We start from the raw sequence: 19,730 nt of genomic DNA on the forward strand, positions 1-19,730 counted from the left end.
ACTTAACCGGTCGTAAGTTGAGGACTACTCAACTGGTGCAGCACCGTTTGCAGAATGGGACTTTTGGCGGGCTCAGCAGGGCAGAGACAGCCTGGACAATTCCTATTGGCTTTTGAAAGCCAATAGAATTAGACTCTATTCAAGACAGTCTATTCTATTGGCTTTCAAAAGCCAATAGAATAAAAGGAAGTAGCACAGCTAAGGAAAAGGGGGAAAAAATGGCGGACTGCATAGTTTGGCGACCCCCGTGAAATGGTCGTTCGACCCCAAATGGGGTCCTGACCCACAGGTTGAGAACCACTGGCCTAGGGCCTTTGCAGCTCCAGAGGACTCTCTCACTGTAAGTCCTTGCCTGTGCTGGCTCTTTCCCTCTCCCACTACACTTGGCTAGGCAGGGCTGCGTACCACCTGCCACTCATTAATGTACCACAAGTGGTATACCACCGGTTGAAAAGCCCTGACCTAGAGAAGGAATGGCGAGGAAGGAAAGGTGAAAGTTGTGCTTGATTCCTGATTACTCTATTGATCCATTTCTGGAGTTTTCTTGTCAGCAATATAGAAGTGATGGGTCTCTGTCTTCTTCCGGGATTTTTTTAAAGCTTTATTCCCTAGTTTGCAGGGCAGATTTCCTGATAGTGCTCCATCTAAATACTAAGTCTGATCATGGAGGATCAACCAAACTCAGCTTAGCGTTACCTAGCCACGGACAGATGCATCTTAATTTAAAAATCTGAGGTACCGTATATTAAACACAAGTAATTTCTCCTTGAGTTAAATAAAATGATAATGTTTCCAATTTTGCTGAATTGATTTCTTTTACTCAGATACCTTGGTATTTGTCTAATTAATTTCAAGTATCATTTTTTTCTTATGAATCTGTACATTGTCAGGACAATACAGCATCTTTGTAAAGAGAGCAGTTTTTGGGAACAGAGGTATAATAAATGCCTTTTGTAAAACTTCTCTGCCACTAACAGACAATAGGATTGCAAACGTCTGGTCCTGTTGTGGAATCAACCCCATGGTAACTGTCTACTGTGGAACAATCAAAGAAATATAACTCTGCAGTTGGAAGAAGCAATTTAAAAATAATTCAAGGAGAGATGTTGGGAAATGCTTGGCACAGTTGCCAGCAGGAAGACCCCCCTTTCCTTGTTATTTGCAAGGAATGGAGCTGAGAACATCTTCCTGGATCTGTGGACAGAAACAAATTGTAGGAGTAGGTGTGGGTGCATGAGATAGGAAGAGGTGCAGCTTATTAAGGTTGGGATTTTCAAGAGGAACAAAGTCAAATAACATTTTGATTTCTATGTAGAACAAAAAGAAAAAAGATTGAATGCATAGGTCGTCCTTCAGAATATTTATGGAAATTTACTTCTCTGTACTGATGTATCTTGTTCATAGGAACGATATACAGCAAGGTATCTGAAAAGGTATCTTGATCTTTATTCAGAAGGAATGTTTTTTACAACATAGCTTTGGATAGTTTTGTCTGTGACTTCAGCCCCAGATATAAGATATACAATTTATATCACTAGTGGGTAGAACTAGACGAAGCTTCTTTTTCAGAAATAGCCTTCAGATTATTTTGATATTGTTTTCTTTATGAAATGGTATGTCCCTTCTAAAGAAGATAAAAACTAATATGAAATAATATAGAGTGAGAAAAAGAAAATCAGAAAGAAATCAAAGAGAATGCTAAAATGCAAGAAAGGAAAAAAGATAAAGAAAAAAGTTTCAGATCTTTTTTACAGCAGTTATAAATATAATTATAAATTTACCTCTTACTCCATAGTTACAAAAATAAGTCTCTTTATAATTATTCTGTCTAATCATCAAATCATAAGTTCATTTTTTTCTGCTTCACACAAAAAGTCCAGAAGGGATTTCTAAGCAGTAAATGTAGAAATTGTTTTTTTCTAAAAATTGTAACAGATTTTCAATAGATAATAAGATAGTTTTATTGTATGCTGTCAAGAAGATGAAAGAAATTTCTCACCAAATCTTGTAGACATTCTACTCTGGGAGGAGAGTAATTAACCTAGTGCTCAGTTCTTTTGTTTATCTTGTGATTTGCAATAGAAATTGACTTTGGGGAGATTATTCATTATTTTTAATGAAAAGAACAAAACAATGATGTTTTTAACTGAACAGGTTTATTTATATGTTTGCAACCACATCACATAATTAGAATTTTAAAGAATCAAAAACAAAAGAATGCTGCAAAATAATTAAATGTTGAACTTAAGGGTCAGTTCTACAATAAACCAAAATAGATTAAGATGCCATTTTTGCTATGGACTAACAGTTCTAGTGCTGATGCTGGTAATTTGAAAAATGTACAAAATACAGTATATTTTCAGAATTAAACTATAATAATTACTTTTGTGACATGAAAATAATCTGAGGAGAACATTATGTTTATGTCAGAATGTTTAAAATTTTGCATAAAGGTTCCAAAATTCATGCTTAGCATCTACCTCTGGGATAGTAGCCTATGAAAAACAAAGGAAAGGGTGTAAACAATAAATGGTAATTATGGCGTTTGTCTTGTACTAGCATAGGCTCTTGTAATAGTAATCCCTGAGTGACTTTCTGATCATACAGAGTGTGTATTACATCCTTGTATTCAGAAGAATTGCAGGATATGAAACAGAACAGATGATGGTGAAGACATGCTTTGCATCTTCAAGTAGTCATCCACCATAATTGCTTCTTTGGTTTGGCATTTGTTAACATTTGCCCAAGTGATTGGGTGCCCAAATCCTTGGCCTGAGACTAACAAATTTGCTGAATCCAATCCACAAAATGTTCCATTTGTCAAATCAGTTCAGTTGTTTCAAAATGAAAATTAGACATGGTTCTCGTAAATATATTGTCTCAAACCTGGTTTTGGTCCTTTACAACCAGGAGGGCAGGTGGCCCAGTGTGTTCAGATTGTGATGAGCACATTATTGCATGAAGGTCTGGAGCATCATAAAGGAGATTTATAACCTCTCCTGAAGAAGACTATTCTGGTCCCGGAAGCAGCAGATGGAAATTTGTCCATCTCTGTTTATCCATGCCTCATTTTGAAGGAAATAGCCATCCATCTCCATACTCTTTTAGGAAAAAAAGGTTCTCCCCATAGTATAGAATATAGGCAATAAGTGAAAGCCAGCTTCTGGTGGTTCTGATTGTTATTCAAGGATACAGGATTGTTTGTCTGATTGTTATTCAAGGATTGTTATTCAAGGATACAGAAGTTCATTAGGGGTCAAGAAATCTTTTAAACAATATTTAGTGGAATGATAAAGGCATACTCTAGGTTTCACCAACTCTTTGTATAAATGTGATTACAATGGGAGAGAGTCCTTTAGAATACAAAAATTAAATTCCATCTATTTTGGCCTCTTGGCACAAGGTCAGTATATCAAATGGTTTAAGGAGCACTGTTGTGCCATACTAAAAATATGGGTCACACACAGCTTCCAGACCTTGTTCAGTCTGGTTTCAGATCTGGGCTAAGTCACCATAGTACAGTGGTGACAAACCTATCGCAGAGGTGCCAGAGGTGGCACTCGAAGCCCTCTCTGTGGGCACATGCACTGTCTCCCCAGCCCCGCCTCCTCCCACAGCCCCTTCCTCACCAGCAGCCCCCCCAGAGGAGAGTCGCCCCTGGGCGCAGCCCACACAAAACAGCGCAGCCAAGGACATGGTAGCTGGGAACAAAACTCCGCCCTTGTGCCCTATCGCGTGCAGATGATGCTGCCAGGCACGGGTGGAGGGCATGGCCGCCATGGCCGCCATGGCGCTGCTGGGCTGCCTGGGTGATCTATGGCAGGCCGTGGAGGTGGTGAGTGGCCCAGTGGGCAGGGCGGAGCCGGGATGGGGTGGGGGGGCAGTTTTGGGGCACTCGGTCTCTAAAAGGTTCGCCATCACTGCCATAGTAGTTCTAATCAGATAGATAATTTTGTCAGCATGAAAATTTATTACTTTTTTAAAATTTCTTGATGTCTTTTTAAATTACTGCCTTTTATTAAGGGAGGGAGGAAGGGAGGAAGAGAGAGAGAGGAAAGCAACTTGTCTACTTGTCTCTTTTGATTGATTTCTCAGTAATGTTATTAACCATGGTTCATTATTAGATCAACACTAAGAGTTGGGATCAGAAATATTATTTTCCACTAGCATCATTCTTGCTTGCAGCACTGATTGCAACTAATGTGATGGCAATAATAAAAAAATAGCATATCTTTAATATCTTTTAATGTTTACATGAAATCCCAGGAATTGTCATTTGAAGATACAAGCACATCAATATCCCAGAGATTCCTCGTAAAATGTTTCTGCCATAGCTGAATTAGGGGAGATTGCGTACATACCTGCTGAACTGGCCGGGGCCAGAGGTGGGGTTTTTGAGGCTGGTTTCTATGGAGGTACTGCAGATGGTTGTCTTCCCAGGCCAGGAAATAAATAATTTTCCTGGCCTAGATGAACTAGTATTGGTATTTGATATATGGCACTTACATCAAATGCAATATGATACCTAAGTGCAATATGAAAAAAGCAATAAAAATATAACACAGCATTGACTGATATCAATACTATTATAATGTAATAATCAATCTAAAATATTTGCTAATCACAGAGTACCATAATTTAAATCTGTATTAAATTCAGTCACAACTTCAGAGATGTCTTTTCTAAACCTCAGGAGACAGAACTCTCCCTGTAGGGGCATCCATTCCAAAGGGTAGGAATTAGATAGGAAGTGCCATTCTGAAATGGCCTTGATTGAACAAATGGGCTGAGCACACAGACGCATGAATTTTAATAAAATTGTTCAAATATTAGGTATACTTGAGCCAGGAGGTCAGTGCAAACAATTAAAAAAAAGTAACGCTTCTGAAGACTCAACCAATGTAAGGGTTGATGGAAAGAAGTAGAGGTGAATTGGAAGAAGATTCAGGACCATAGAAACCAGAAGACAGAGCACAGAGTCTAATATTTCTACCAAAAAGCTACTGCAGGTGTCCGGGTGAGATATCCCTTAGAAGCAATAAGATGCCCACATTTCCTAACTGACTGCTTAGCTGTTTAAAAAGATACAAATGATTTTCCAATACTTAGAAGATGAAAATTACAGGATCCCGTTGTTTTATTGATTGAAGACTTTAACAAAAAATCCTTATTGATTAAGAGTACTGATTTTTTTTATTTTGTAGATGTTTGTATTGTTTTATAATTTTAAGATTGTAAGCTGCCCACTTGGTTGAGTTGGGAAGCTATAGAAATGGAATGAGTAAGTAAGTAATTAAGTAAGTAAATAAGTAAGTAGGTCTCTGTCACAGAAGATATTCATATCTGATGGCCTTAAAAAGAAAAAGAGGCAATAGAAGGGTGAAAGGAGATTGTTGTGGATGAAAAGCAATAAGCTCAGCCTTACTCAAATTGAAGGAGGTGGCAAAGACATCCGGTTGGAAATTCCAGTAAGACAGTTGGAGAGGAAAGCATACCTCTTATCCCTAACCGGGGCAGAAGAATATACATAGATATCACCAGTGTAGGCGTGACAGTGAAAACTGACTGAAGCTGGGAGAAAAAGCAAAAAGAAAAGAAATTAGATGGCATGTATACTGAGAACACGGCCAACTTGTTCCATTGTATCAGCAGGACGCCATTTCTAGAGGGCAAGAATGAACATACACCACGTGCCTCACTTTTCCCCCAGCTCACCATAAGTGCAACATCTGCTCACATAGTCTTGCTCTCTGTCCAAAGTAAGATTTTCTGCCCAAGTGATGCAGTCTATTTTGCCTGCTGTGGCTTATTTCTTTATAGACCAACCTCTGCATTTTGATTGGCTGCTGTGTGAAGATTCCCTCCCCCCCTGAACACCTAGGCCAGGGGTAGGCAACCTTGGCTCTTTTATGACTCATGGACTTCAATTCCCAGAATTCCTGAGTCAGCTATGCTATGCTGACTCAGGAATTCTGGGAGTTGAAGTCCATGAGTCATAAAAGAGCCGAGGTTGCCTACCCCTGAACACCTAGGCCAATCATCACTGCCCTGCAAGGCCTTTTGGGCTATTGACTCTCTAGTTTACTCTTGCTTCACAAATGACCTTTCTTTTTTTACAAGTTCACACGCAGAACAATGAAACATTTTCCCTCTCACCCCTTTTTTAATGATGTGAATGTCAGAGACAAGGATCAATCGGGTTTTTCTTTCTCTCTTTTCTTGAATGGTTGAAGGGAAGTTAAAAAGAAGAAGAGGGAGAGAGAGAGGCAAACAGATTATATTGAAGGGAGTAATCTCTGTTCTTTGCACATTGGAATTTATAATATTCAAATGAGATGGAACTTTTTAAGTCTTAGGTCGAAGGAAGCAGAGGGAAAAGGATGGTGCGCAAACAAGGAAGAAGAAATCTAACTGAATAGAACTTTAGATGTTCTCTTTTGGAATGGAGACATATTGTCTTCTAGCAATTGCTTCCTTGGCCCCCTGGAAGTTTGGAAGGAAGAGAAATCAGTTGTTTTACAAGCCGCTGCCCTTCTGCTCTCAAATGCCATCTCACATCCAGCCCTGCAGTTCATCCCAGAGGCTGCAGAAGAGAGAAGCTGGGGGGGGGGGGAAGGAATAGAAATATTCTTGCAACAGAGGGATAGAATCAAGATAACGTGAAGTATTAATACCACTCTTCAATGCCTTGGTAAGGCCACACTTGGAATACTGCATCCAGTTTTGGTCACCACGATGTAAAAAAGATGTTGAGACTCTAGAAAGAGTACAAAGAAGAGCAACAAAGATGATTAGGGGACTGGAGGCTAAAACATATAAGGAAAGGCTGCTGGAATTGGGTATGTCTAGTTTAACGAAGAGAAGGACAAGGGGGGACATGATAGCAGTATTTCAATATCTCAGGGGCTGCCATAAAGAAGAGGGAATTAAGCTATTTTCCAAAGCACCTGAAGGCAGGACAAGAAGCAATGGGTGGAAACTAATCAAGGAGAGAAGCAACCTAGAACTAAGGAGAAACTTCCTGACAGTGAGAACAATTAATCAGTGGAACAGCTTGCCTCCAGAAGCAGTAAATTCTCCAACACTGGAAGTTTTTAAGAAGAGACTGGACAGCCATTTGTCCGAAATGGTGTAGGGTTTCCTGCCTGAGCAGGGGGTGGGACTAGATGACCTCCAAGGTCCCTTCCAACTTTACTACTATTACTAAATAGTAACCCTCACACGCCTGCCTGTTGTGGTGATGCTCCAGGGATGGGAAGGCACAACTGGGTGTTTTGTCCAATGGAAGACTGAGGCACTCCGCAATTCAGCCTGAACACTTCACCAGCTGCTAACAAAGCATCCAAATTTGCACAGAAAAGTTCTAAATGAATTTAGGATCCAACTTGCATCCACACAGGTCAGTAAGGTGCAGTTACCCAAACCTGAACAGCTACAGATAAATGGAAGAACAAAGAATTCTCCATAAAACCAAACTTATGCAGTAGAAAATTTAGAATGGAAAGCAATGGGAAACTGGATGAACAGTGCTTAATGAACTAAAAGAATGTAGTAAAATCTTTGGATCAAATCCTATGGATAAATCCAGCAGCACCGGTCTTGATGATTGATCATTTGCCTTAACCAGCAGCAAATAATTGACAACTCAAGCAAATGCCAGCTCAGTATTACGGACCTCATAAAACCCTAATTAAAATGTGTCAGTAAAATTATTCACTGACAAATAGAGAAGAAATTGGGATGGAACAGCTTGTTCCATCATCATACAGTTCTGTAGAGAGCCATGGATATGGCCTTGAAGGAAGTACCCAGAAGCTGTTACAAAAACAAAAATAGCAGAAGCATGCCTTGAGCCCTAGGAAAGTAGTAGCCTTAGGAAGAGATTCAGGCTGCTGCTCCCTGACTCACTGGAGTATAAGGGGGGGGGGGGATGGAGGAAAAGTACAATCAGACTTGCAAAAGTATCTTAAATAAGCCAATCTCAATAAAGCTTAGTTCTGGTCTTGTGGAGTCTCTTCCCTGATCTGGACACCCTCAAAGCCTGCCAGATTCTGTCTAAAGGATCAGGTAGGAACCCGAGGTAAACTGAGGGTTCAGGGATCTGGGTTGACAAACAGAACCTTTATTACCTTTCGTTGGTATCATTGGTTTTGGTCCAATCAGGGATAGCTTAGGCCCCATGATCTGTGTGTTGATATAGAGAAATGAAGACAAAGAAAGACAAAAGCCATCAGCAGAAACTAAACTCAGTCCTGAGACAGGAAAAGGTATAAGAAAGAAACTTTAATAATAATAATAATAATCCCCCAGTGAGGCACTACCTTGACGTGATTGTGGGGCTTGTGTACTCTGAGGAAGACGAGAGCTATGCCAGAGGTTCAACCATACTGGACAGGTCTCATCAGAGGAGTCAGACAAAGAGTGTCTCTCCCATAAAAAATATGGTGAGACGTAAATTGCAGAATGCCATACCGGCTCGGACGTCGCCCAGGTTAACAAGGTCCGCGCTAGATATCGGAGTTCCTGGATATCTGGTGAAAAATGGGTTACAGGACTCAGGACTGTTGGCTGAGCAACCAGGGCCAGCAGCTGCAGAACTACTGGAAGAAAAGATGTTTACCCATCGCAGATACACAGTGATTGAAAACAAAGAAATAATGATCTGTTACTGTAAATCAAGTCCAACAAGAAGAGGATATCTAAAACGAATGCACCAGTTCTGGAAAGAACAACATCCAGAATCAGAAATAACAGAACAGAGACTAGCAGATCAACGCCGATTTATAACACGAAATAAAATATTCACAGAAACAGAATTGGACGAACTGCAAAGGTTTACCCAGGTCAAAGAAATCAAAGCCTTACCAGAAGTAATTCAGAATGTAGAGGCAAACCAGGGGGAGTTGGCAGTGAAGGAATCCAGCAGAGATATACAACTGTTCTCATTTGGAAACCAGGCACCTCTTCCTCAGTAAGAACAAAACCCTCTAACTAAAGAAATAAAAGAATTGAAACAAAGAATAACTGAGCATCTAGAACAGCACAAAAACAACAGAATAAGACTACCTGCATTGAAACTTGTTCCAAAGAAACAGCTAGCACAAGCATTAAAAGATGCAAATACTGCAATATCAAGTATAAGCACCAATTCACTGCAAGAAACAAACCAACTAATGTACAGCACAGCTGCAGTTATAACTGAATACCTGGGATGCAAAATCAACAAAGAAGAAAAACAAACAAACAGTGCACCAGAAAAATGGAAGGTTAGAATAGAAAATAAGATCATCAAGTTAAGATCACATGCAAGCAAGCTAGAACAGATGAAAGAAAAGAAGCTGAAGAACAAGAAGACCAAAGAATACCTAATCAAGAAATACCACTTAGAAACAAGGAAGATCAAGGAAGCACTGGAAATACTAAAGCAACAAATAACAGCTATAGCCAGGAAAATCAGTAGATATGAAGCTCAAATTGCAAACTATAGGCAGAACCTCCAATTTCAATCCAATCAGAAACGTTTCTACCAATCCATCAATGGAGAAACTGCAAAGAATCAGTCAGTACCTGACAAGGAAGAAACAGTGCAGTTCTGGAAGCAGATATGGGATAACCCAAAGAACTACAACAAGGATGCGGCTTGGTTAAAAGAGGTGGATGCAAATAAAACAGAAGCTGAAATGAAAGAACTAGTAATAACAACAAAAATGGTAGAAAAAAGAGCAAAGAAAATCAAAAATTGGTCAGCACCAGGTGAAGATGAACTGCATGGGTTTTGGTTGAAATATCTAACTGTTATACACCCACTCATTTCCATGCAGTTCAACAATATACTACAAGGAGGAGACATTGAAAAGTGGCTAACAACTGGGAAAACCTACCTAATAATGAAAAATCCAGCAAAAGGGGCAACACCAGGTAACTACAGGCCAATTACCTGCTTACCAACAACTTTCAAATTACTAACTGGTGTGGTAGCTGATGCAGTACAACAGCATCTAGTTGAAAACAATCTCTTTCCACCTGAGCAGAAATGAAACCGCCCCAATAGCATAGGAACAAAAGATCAACTCCTAATAGACAAAATGATCTTGGAAAACTGCAAGAGAAGGAAGACCAACCTGAATGTGGCATGGATTGACTACAAAAAGGCATTTGACTCTCTGCCACATGATTGGATAATAAAGTGCCTAGAAATAACAGGAGTCAGTAGAAACATCAGAAAATTTGTGCAAAGATCGATGGCACAATGGCAGACACAGTTGCAGATCAATGGTGAGAGGCTGGGAGAGGTTAATATCAAGAGAGGAATATTTCAAGGAGATTCATTATCACCATTACTATTTGTTATTGCACTGTTTCCTCTTTCAACAATACTGAATAACTCAGGACATGGCTATCAAACATCAAAAACATCTGCCAGACTATCCCACCTCCTTTATATGGATGATCTGAAGCTGTATGGAAAAACATCATCTGAAATAGAATCGCTGCTCAACACTGTCCGTATATATAGCCAAATATTGTAATGGAGTTTGGCTTGGACAAATGTGCCACACTTACTATCAAACAAGGAAAAATAATGAAAACTGAAGGAATCAAGATACCCCACGAAAATAACATTAAGAGTCTGGATGAGGAAGAGTACTACAAATACTTGGGTATCCTTCAAGCTGACAACATCAAGCACACTCAAGTCAAGAAAAAGATTAAAGGTGAATACATCAAGAGAGTGAAGAAGATCTTAAAATCCAAACTCAATGGAGGAAATACCATAAAGGCAATCAACACCTGGGCAATCCCAGTCATTAGGTACACAGCTGGAATAGTGGACTGGACTCAAGCAGAACTAAAAGCAATGGATAGGCAGACCAGAAAAATCATGACAATGAATCATGCCCTTCATCCACGCAGTGACATTGATAGACTTTATCTACCCAGGCAAATAGGTGGGCGTGGAATGCTACAAGTCCATCAGATGGTTGAAGAAGAAAAAATGGCTTTGGAAGAATATCTGAAGAACAATGATGAAGATGCACTGAAATTAGTATATCAGGAAGGCTTACTAACTGCTGGAGAGACCAAACTGGCCTACAAGAAAGACCAAATGAAGAACAGAATAGAGGCATGGGAAGACAAGCACTACATGGCCAATACATGAAAAAAATAGCTGGGAAAGCAGATAATAATAAAACCTGGCAATGGCTAAGAGCAGGAAAATTGAAGAAAGAGACCGAGGGACTAATTCTGGCTGCACAAGACCAAGCTTAAGGACAAATGCATACAAAGTCAAAATTGAGAAGACAGCAACAGACAGTAAGTGCCGCCTATGCAAAGAAGCTGAAGAAACAGTGGACCACCTGGTAAGCTGCTGCAAGAAGATTGCACAGACTGACTACAAGCAGCGGCATGACAAAGTAACAACAATGGTGCATTGGAAGATTTGCAAAAAATATCATTTGCCTGTAAGCAAAAACTGGTGGGATCATAAAACAGAGAAAGTCATAGAAAATGATAAAATTAAACTGCTCTGAGACTTCAGAATTCAAACAGACAAGCACCTGCAACATAACACCCCAGACTTAACAATTGTCGATAAGAAAGACAAAAAAGTCTGGATAGTGGATGTGGCAGTGCCTGGAGACAGCAGAATAGAAGAGAAAGACCTGGAGAAGATAACAAAATACAAAGACCTACAAATAGAAATAGAAAGACTGTGGCAAAAGCAAGCAAGGGTAGTACCAATAGTAATAGGCTCCTTGTGTGCAATCCCAAAACAACTGGAGCACCACTTGAACACCACTGGCATTGATAAATTCGCTATTAGTCAATTGCAAAAGGCGGCCTTACTAGGAACTGCTTCCATCCTGCGGCGATACCTGTAATACCATCAAACATCCACATCTGCCTATCCCAGGTCCTGGGTAAGGACTCGATAGGTAGACAAAATGCCAAATCCAGTCTGAACATCTGGCTGACTATGCGATGATCGATAATAATAATTATTATTATTCTCAATCATCGCACAGTCAGCCAGATGTTCAGACTGGATTTGGCATTTTGTCTACCTATCGAGTCCTTACCCAGGACCTGGGATAGGCAGATGTGGATGTTTGATGGTATTACAGTATCGTCGCAGGATGGAAGCAGTTCCTAATAAGGCCGCCTTTTGCAATTGACTAATAGCGAATTTGTCAATGCCAATTGTGTTCAAGTGGTGCTCCAGTTGTTTTGGGATTGCACCCAAGGAGCCTATGACTATTGGTACTACCCTTGCTTGCTTTTGCACAGTCTTTCTATTTCTATTTGTAGGTCTTTGTATTTTGTTATCTTCTCCAGTTCTTTCTCTCTATTCTGCTGTCTCCAGGCACTGCCACGTCCACTATCCAGACTTTTTTGTCTTTCTTATCGACAATTGTTAAGTCTGGGGTGTTATGTTGCAGGTGCTTGTCTGTTTGAATTCTGAAGTCCCAGAGCAGTTTATTATTATTATTATTATTATTATTATTATTATTATTATTATTATTATTATTATTATTATTATTTACAGAAACAGAATTGGGCGAACTGCAAAGGTTTACCCAGGGCAAAGAAATCAAAGCCTTACAGAAGTAATTCAGAATGTAGAGGCAAACCAGGGGGAGTTGGCAGTGAAAGAATCCAGTAGAGATATACAACTGTTCTCATTTGGAAACCAGGCACCTCTTCCTCAGGAAGAACAAAACCCTCTAACTAAAGAAATAAAAGAATTGAAACAAAGAATAACTGAGCATCTAGAACAGCACAAAAACAACAGAATAAGGCTGCCTGCATTGAAGCTTGTTCCAAAGAAACAGCTAGCACAAGCATTAAAAGATGCAAATACTGCAATATCAAGTATAAGCACCAATTCACTGCAAGAAACAAACCAACTAATGTACAGCACAGCTGCAGTTATAACAGAATATCTGGGATGTAAAATCAACAAAAAAGAAAAACAAACAAACAGTGCACCACAAAAATGGAAGGTTAGACTAGAAAATAAGATCAGCAAGTTAAGATCACATGCAAGCAAGCTAGAACAGATGAAAGAAAAGAAGCTGAAGAACAAGAAGACCAAAGAATACCTAATCAAGAAATACCACTTAGAAACAAGGAAGATCAAGGAAGCACTGGAAATAATAAAGCAACAAATAACAGCTATAGCCAGGAAAATCAGTAGATATGAAGCTCGAATTGCAAACTATAGGCAGAACCTCCAATTTCAATCCAATCAGAAACGTTTCTACCAATCCATCAATGGAGAAACTGCAAGGAATCAGTCAGTACCTGACAAGGAAGAAACAGTGCAGTTCTGGAAGCAGATATGGGATAACCCAAAGAAATACAACAAGGATGCGGCTTGGTTAAAAGAGGTGGATGCAAATAAAACAGAAGTTGAAATGAAAGAACTAGTAATAACAACAAAAATGGTAGAAAAAAGAGCAAAGAAAATCAAAAATTGGTCAGCACCAGGTGAAGATGAACTGCATGGGTTTTGGTTGAAACATCTAACTGTTATACACCCACTCATTGCCAAGCAGTTCAACAATATACTACAAGGAGGAGAAATTGAAAAGTGGCTAACAACTGGGAAAACCTACCTAATAATGAAAAATCCAGCAAAAGGGGCAACACCAGGTAACTACAGGCCAATTACCTGCTTACCAACAACATTCAAATTACTAACTGGTGTGGTAGCTGATGCAGTACAACAGCATCTAGTTGAAAACAATCTCTTTCCACCTGAGCAGAAAGGAAACCGCCCCAATAGCAGAGGAACAAAAGATCAACTCCTAATAGACAAAATGATCTTGGAAAACTGCAAGAGAAGGAAGACCAACCTGAATGTGGCATGGATTGACTACAAAAAGGCATTTGACTCTCTGCCACATGATTGGATAATAAAGTGCCTAGAAATAACAGGAGTCAGTAGAAACATCAGAAAATTTGTGCAAAGATCGATGGCACAATGGAAGACACAGTTGCAGATCAATGGTGAGAGGCTGGGAGAGGTTAATATCAAGAGAGGAATATTTCAAGGAGATTCATTATCACCATTACTATTTGTTATTGCACTGTTTCCTCTGTCAACAATACTGAATAACTCAGGACATGGCTATCAAACATCAAAAACATCTGCTAGACTATCCCACCTCCTTTACATGGATGATCTGAAGCTGTATGGAAAAACATCATCTGAAATAGAATCGCTGCTCAACACTGTCCGTATATATAGCCAAGATATTGTAATGGAGTTTGGCTTGGACAAATGTGCCACACTTACTATCAAACAAGGAAAAATAGTGAAAACTGAAGGAATCAAGATGCCCCACGAAAATAACATTAAGAGTCTGGATGAGGAAGAGTACTACAAATACTTGGGTATCCTTCAAGCTGACAACATCAAGCACACTGAAGTCAAGAAAAAGATTAGAGGTGAATACATCAAGAGAGTGAAGAAGATCTTAAAGTCCAAACTCAATGGAGGAAATACCATAAAGGCAATCAACACCTGGGCAATCCCAGTCATTAGGTACACAGCTGGAATAGTGGACTGGACTCAAGCAGAACTAAAAGCAATGGATAGGCAGACCAGAAAAATAATGACAATGAATCATGCCCTTCATCCACGCAGTGACATTGATAGACTTTATCTACCAAGGCAAATAGGTGGGCGTGGAATGCTACAAGTACATCAGATGGTTGAAGAAGAAAAAATGGCTTTGGAAGAATATCTGAAGAACAATGATGAAGATGCACTGAAATTAGTATATCAGGAAGGCTTACTAACTACTGGAGAGACCAAACTGGCCTACAAGAAAGACCAAATGAAGAACAGAATAGAGGCATGGGAAGACAAAGCACTACATGGCCAATACATGAAAAAAATAGCTGGGAAAGCAGATAATAATAAAACCTGGCAATGGCTAAGAGCAGGAAAATTGAAGAAAGAGACCGAGGGACTAATTCTGGCTGCACAAGACCAAGCCTTAAGGACAAATGCATACAAAGTCAAAATTGAGAAGACAGCAACAGACAGTAAGTGCCGCCTATGCAAAGAAGCTGAAGAAACAGTGGACCACTTGGTAAGCTGTTGCAAGAAGATTGCACAAACTGATTACAAGCAGCGGCATGACAAAGTAGCAACAATGGTGCATTGGAAGATCTGCAAAAAATATCATTTGCCTGTAAGCAAAAACTGGTGGGATCATAAAATAGAGAAAGTCATAGAAAATGATAAAATTAAACTGCTCTGGGACTTCAGAATTCAAACAGACAAGCACCTGCAACATAACACCCCAGACTTAACAATTGTCGATAAGAAAGACAAAAAAGTCTGGATAGTGGACGTGGCAGTGCCTGGAGATAGCAGAATAGAAGAGAAAGAACTGGAGAAGATAACAAAATACAAAGACCTACAAATAGAAATAGAAAGACTGTGGCAAAAGCAAGCAAGGGTAGTACCAATAGTCATAGGCTCCTTGGGTGCAATCCCAAAACAACTGGAGCACCACTTGAACACCATTGGCATTGACAAATTCGCTATTAGTCAATTGCAAAAGGCGGCCTTATTAGGAACTGCTTCCATCCTGCGACGATACTGTAATACCATCAAACATCCACATCTGCCTATCCCAGGTCCTGGGTAAGGACTCGATAGGTAGACAAAATGCCAAATCCAGTCTGAACATCTGGCTGACTGTGCGATGATAATAATAATAATAATAATAATAAAAAAAAGTTGGAAGGGACCTTGGAGGTCATCTAGTCCAACCCCCTGCTCAGGCAGGAAACCCTATACCATTTCGGACAAATGGCTGTCCAGTCTCTTCTTAAAAACTTCCAGTGTTGGAGCATTTACTGCTTCTGGAGGCAGGTTGTTCCACTGATTAATTGTTCTCACTGTCAGGAGGTTTCTCCTTAGTTCTAGGTTGCTTCTCTCCTTGATTAGTTTCCACCCGTTGCTTCTTGTCCTGCCTTCAGGCGCTTTGAAGAATAGCTTGACTCCCTCTTCTTTGTGGTAGCCCCTGAGATATTGGAACACTGCTATCATGTCCCGCCCTCGTCCTTCTCTTCATTAAACTAGACATACCCAATTCTAGCAACCGTTCCTTATATGTTTTAGCCTCCAGTCCCCTAATCATCTTTGTTGCTCTTCTCTGTACTCTCTCTAGAGTCTTGAAATAACTTTGTCTTGAATCTGTTTGGCATCAGAGGGGTAGAGAGATACTCTGGTAGGCTTTCAAGATTTTGTTGTTATACCCTAGCATAGTAAAGTGGTATTCCTGAAATCCTTGCTTCCTTGTTTCCGAACCTGGCTACCTCAGAAGCTTGACAGATGGTAACCTCTCAGCTCTGTTGTTGCAAGGTGCTCTAGATAAGGTTGCTTTTATGTAAAATCTGGAAGCTGCAGCTGGTGCAAGCTGCAGAAATGAGATTGTATTTCGCCTTGCTGCAACTATATAAACCACCCCTGAGAGAACTGTTGGTTTGCTCTCATTACAGATGAGATTGCCTAAACAATTTTGGACCAGAATGTTTAAGGTATTCCATCCTCCCATACAGAACAGCCCAGGTCCTGTTGTGATTCTGATGTACATAATTCTGCTCTTGTCATATCCACTTTCTAGAATAGCTTTCCCCAGAAACAGAGCAACTGCTGACTCAGTTGCAGTTCAGCATATGCAGAAAGCTTTTAAAAAATTCAACTGCTAGAAATTGGTGAAGATTAATGCTTTAATTTATGGCTACTTATTATGTTATATAGTTACACTTGTTTTTATTTATAATGCATGTTGATATTGCGATCTTATTAGATGGAGTCCTTGACTTACAATAGTTCATTTAGTGACTGTTCAAACTTACAACAGCACTGAAAAAAGTGACTTATGACTGTTTTTCACACTTATGACCATTGCAGTATCCCCAGGGTCACATGATCAAAATTCAGATACTTGGCAACTGACTCATATTTATAAAGGTTGCCGTGTTCTGGGATCATGGGATCACCCTTTGTGACCTTCTGACAAGCAAAGTCAGTGGAGAAGACAGATTCACATAAGAACCATGTTACTAATTTAATGACTGCAGTGATTTACTTAACAACTGTGGCAAGAAAGACCCTAAAATGGGGCAAAATTCATTTAACAACTATCTCTCTTAACAACAGAAAGTTTGGGCTCAATTATGGTAATCAGTCAAGGACTGCCTGTATTGTACACCACCTGGATATGGAATTACATGACAAGCAATATAGAAATATTTTCTAGAAGTATACAACTAAGTCAAGAGATTCAGAACAGCTGGAGAAGCACCTGTTGTGGACACAGCATTTGTGAAGGGGGAGAAAGTGTTTAGAAGCAGCCCTGGTCCCACTCTATCAAATAACAAATCATCACCTAAATATATTAGTAAACTATTGTATTATGGCAGGAGACGAGAGAGACAATACAAAACATGGCGCATGAACAAAGTTTAATCTGTTTTTAATTCCTTAAATCAGTCTCTTCATTCTACTTCACAACGCTTTGAAGTTTGGATGATTAGCCCAAAAGGGAGGTGAGGCAGAATGGAGAAGATGGGATATTACACAGGTTGCCTCATGGTTACAGATAGTTTCTTTTAGCCTCTCTTGGGTTAGTTAGCTGCCAAGATAGTTGTTCTTAGAGACGGAGCTTCTGTTATGACCAGCTGCCTGAGGTTTTAAGCTCTTAAGTGTCCATTCGCTGAGCTTTGTCCATTATACAGAAAGATGTTACCGCATTTGCATCCCAGATAAGGAGATCTGTCCTCTTCCTTTTTCAGGTCCATAAACTGATCAGCTGATTTCCAGAAATATGGTGTTGATCTACACCAGTATTTCCTAAAATGTGATTGTGGAACTCCTGAGGGTTTCCCAAGAATGTCTCAGGGGTCAATGAAATCAAAATTATTTGCCAGCCTATTGTAAAATATAACACAATATTACTTATTATTTTTAACATGGTAAATAAATATAACCCATAGAAACAAAAGCTCTTTTGGGTTTTTTATCATTTTTAAAAAGTGGGAAAGGGTCCTGAGAGGAAAAAAGTTTAAGGAACACTAATCTAGATAAATCTTTGCTTCAAAAACACCATCTCCTGCATGTGTGGATAATCGGTGGCAGGTGGGAAGAAAATAGTTATAATGAGAATGTTGTTATTCACCTCATATTTTGTCTTTGCCCATTCCAGGTGGAACAGTTTCACACAATAGTCTGGTGCAATTCTGGCTTCTCTTTCATCTGCAAAGATGTTTCTTTCCCTGCCTTGGCATTTATTTAGTTGCTGTGCAGAGGTGACTTTGGTTTTATTATCCACAGCTGCTGAGCAGACGGTTCTGACCATACATCAGCCATCTGATGAGTTTCCACTCATGTCCTCATTTACTCACTAAGATGGCTGCCCATAGCTCAATGTCACCAGTTGCAGTAGTACATGTAGTATATTGCTGCGGATACTTGCAACAATAGTATAATGTTCTAATGAAGCAGCGTCTTTAGATTTTTCCTTCTTCTTTTGGCTTCACTGGGAGTAAAAGGTCTGTTGATATATCTAGAGATATATTTGTAACATATTCATGGCATTTCTGTGGCATTGTGTTGGAAGAATAGCTACATGGGGGCAATGATCTGGGGACCTTCAGGGCAATTTCTTTGGCAATATGTGCCAGCGTAGCTCTGTCTACACGAGCAGAATGACCCTTTTGCTGCCTCCCAAGATCATTCAGACAGTTGTTCTTCAGTACAGAATTGCATCCTTAGGCATATTGCAAATGTGCCATTTGGATTATGTGAGCAGAATAATCACAGATATTTGTGATGTACCTAAACTGAAATCAATTCCGTGTAAGCCATCTTTGCATCTCTCTGATATAATGTTCCTTTCCGGCATAAATCAAAGGTTCCCTGAAACTAGCATAAAATTCACCATTAATTTTTGCATCCCATCTTTCTGTCTACATCTAGTGACTTACAACAAGATTTTAAAATATAAATGAAATATGCGTTTAAAAAAATCATTACAACAGTAATAGCAAAATAAGGTTTTGGCCATTTGTTCCAGACTTATGCTCCTGAGAAAATTACAAGCAAAGCAGCAGGGAAATGGCCATTTCAGTTGCTTTTCTAATCTCAGACTCAGTACAAGGTCCTTAACTTTATCTTTCATCTTATCAAACAGCTTCCATTTCCTTACATCTCTGTGTGAATATCCCTTTCTGTTCCCGCTGCTGTACCATCCTTCTTCAGAAAATTCTTATTAATTATATCATTCTTCTTCCCTTACTGCTTTTATCCCTGAAACTGTTATCCAAAATATATAGAATCACAGAGTTGGAAGGAGTCAGAAGGATCATCTAGTTCTAGTCCATCTCTCTGTAACGTGCAGAAAAACCAACTAAACTAGAATAGGTATAGGTGTCTAGCTTCTTCTTTAAAAATCTCCACAGATGGAGGTAGGCTACCTCTGTAGGAAGACTGTCCCATTCTTGACCAAATCTTAATGTCACCATACTGGGTTGGGGAATTCTGGGTGCTGAAGTCCATACATCTTAAAATTGCTGAGGTTGAGAAATGCTACTCTAAGTGTGTCTGGGTTGCTTTTGTTTCCTGAGTGCCTTTGAAAGCTAATCAAAACAGGTGTGATCCAATCCAAGGCTGTTGTTGTCACTGGTTCCAAGAAAGAGAT

Source organism: Crotalus tigris, unplaced genomic scaffold (assembly GCF_016545835.1).
Source record: "Crotalus tigris isolate CLP2741 ecotype Arizona unplaced genomic scaffold, ASM1654583v1 scf7180000017716.2861928, whole genome shotgun sequence".
Classification (NCBI taxonomy): domain Eukaryota; kingdom Metazoa; phylum Chordata; class Lepidosauria; order Squamata; family Viperidae; genus Crotalus; species Crotalus tigris.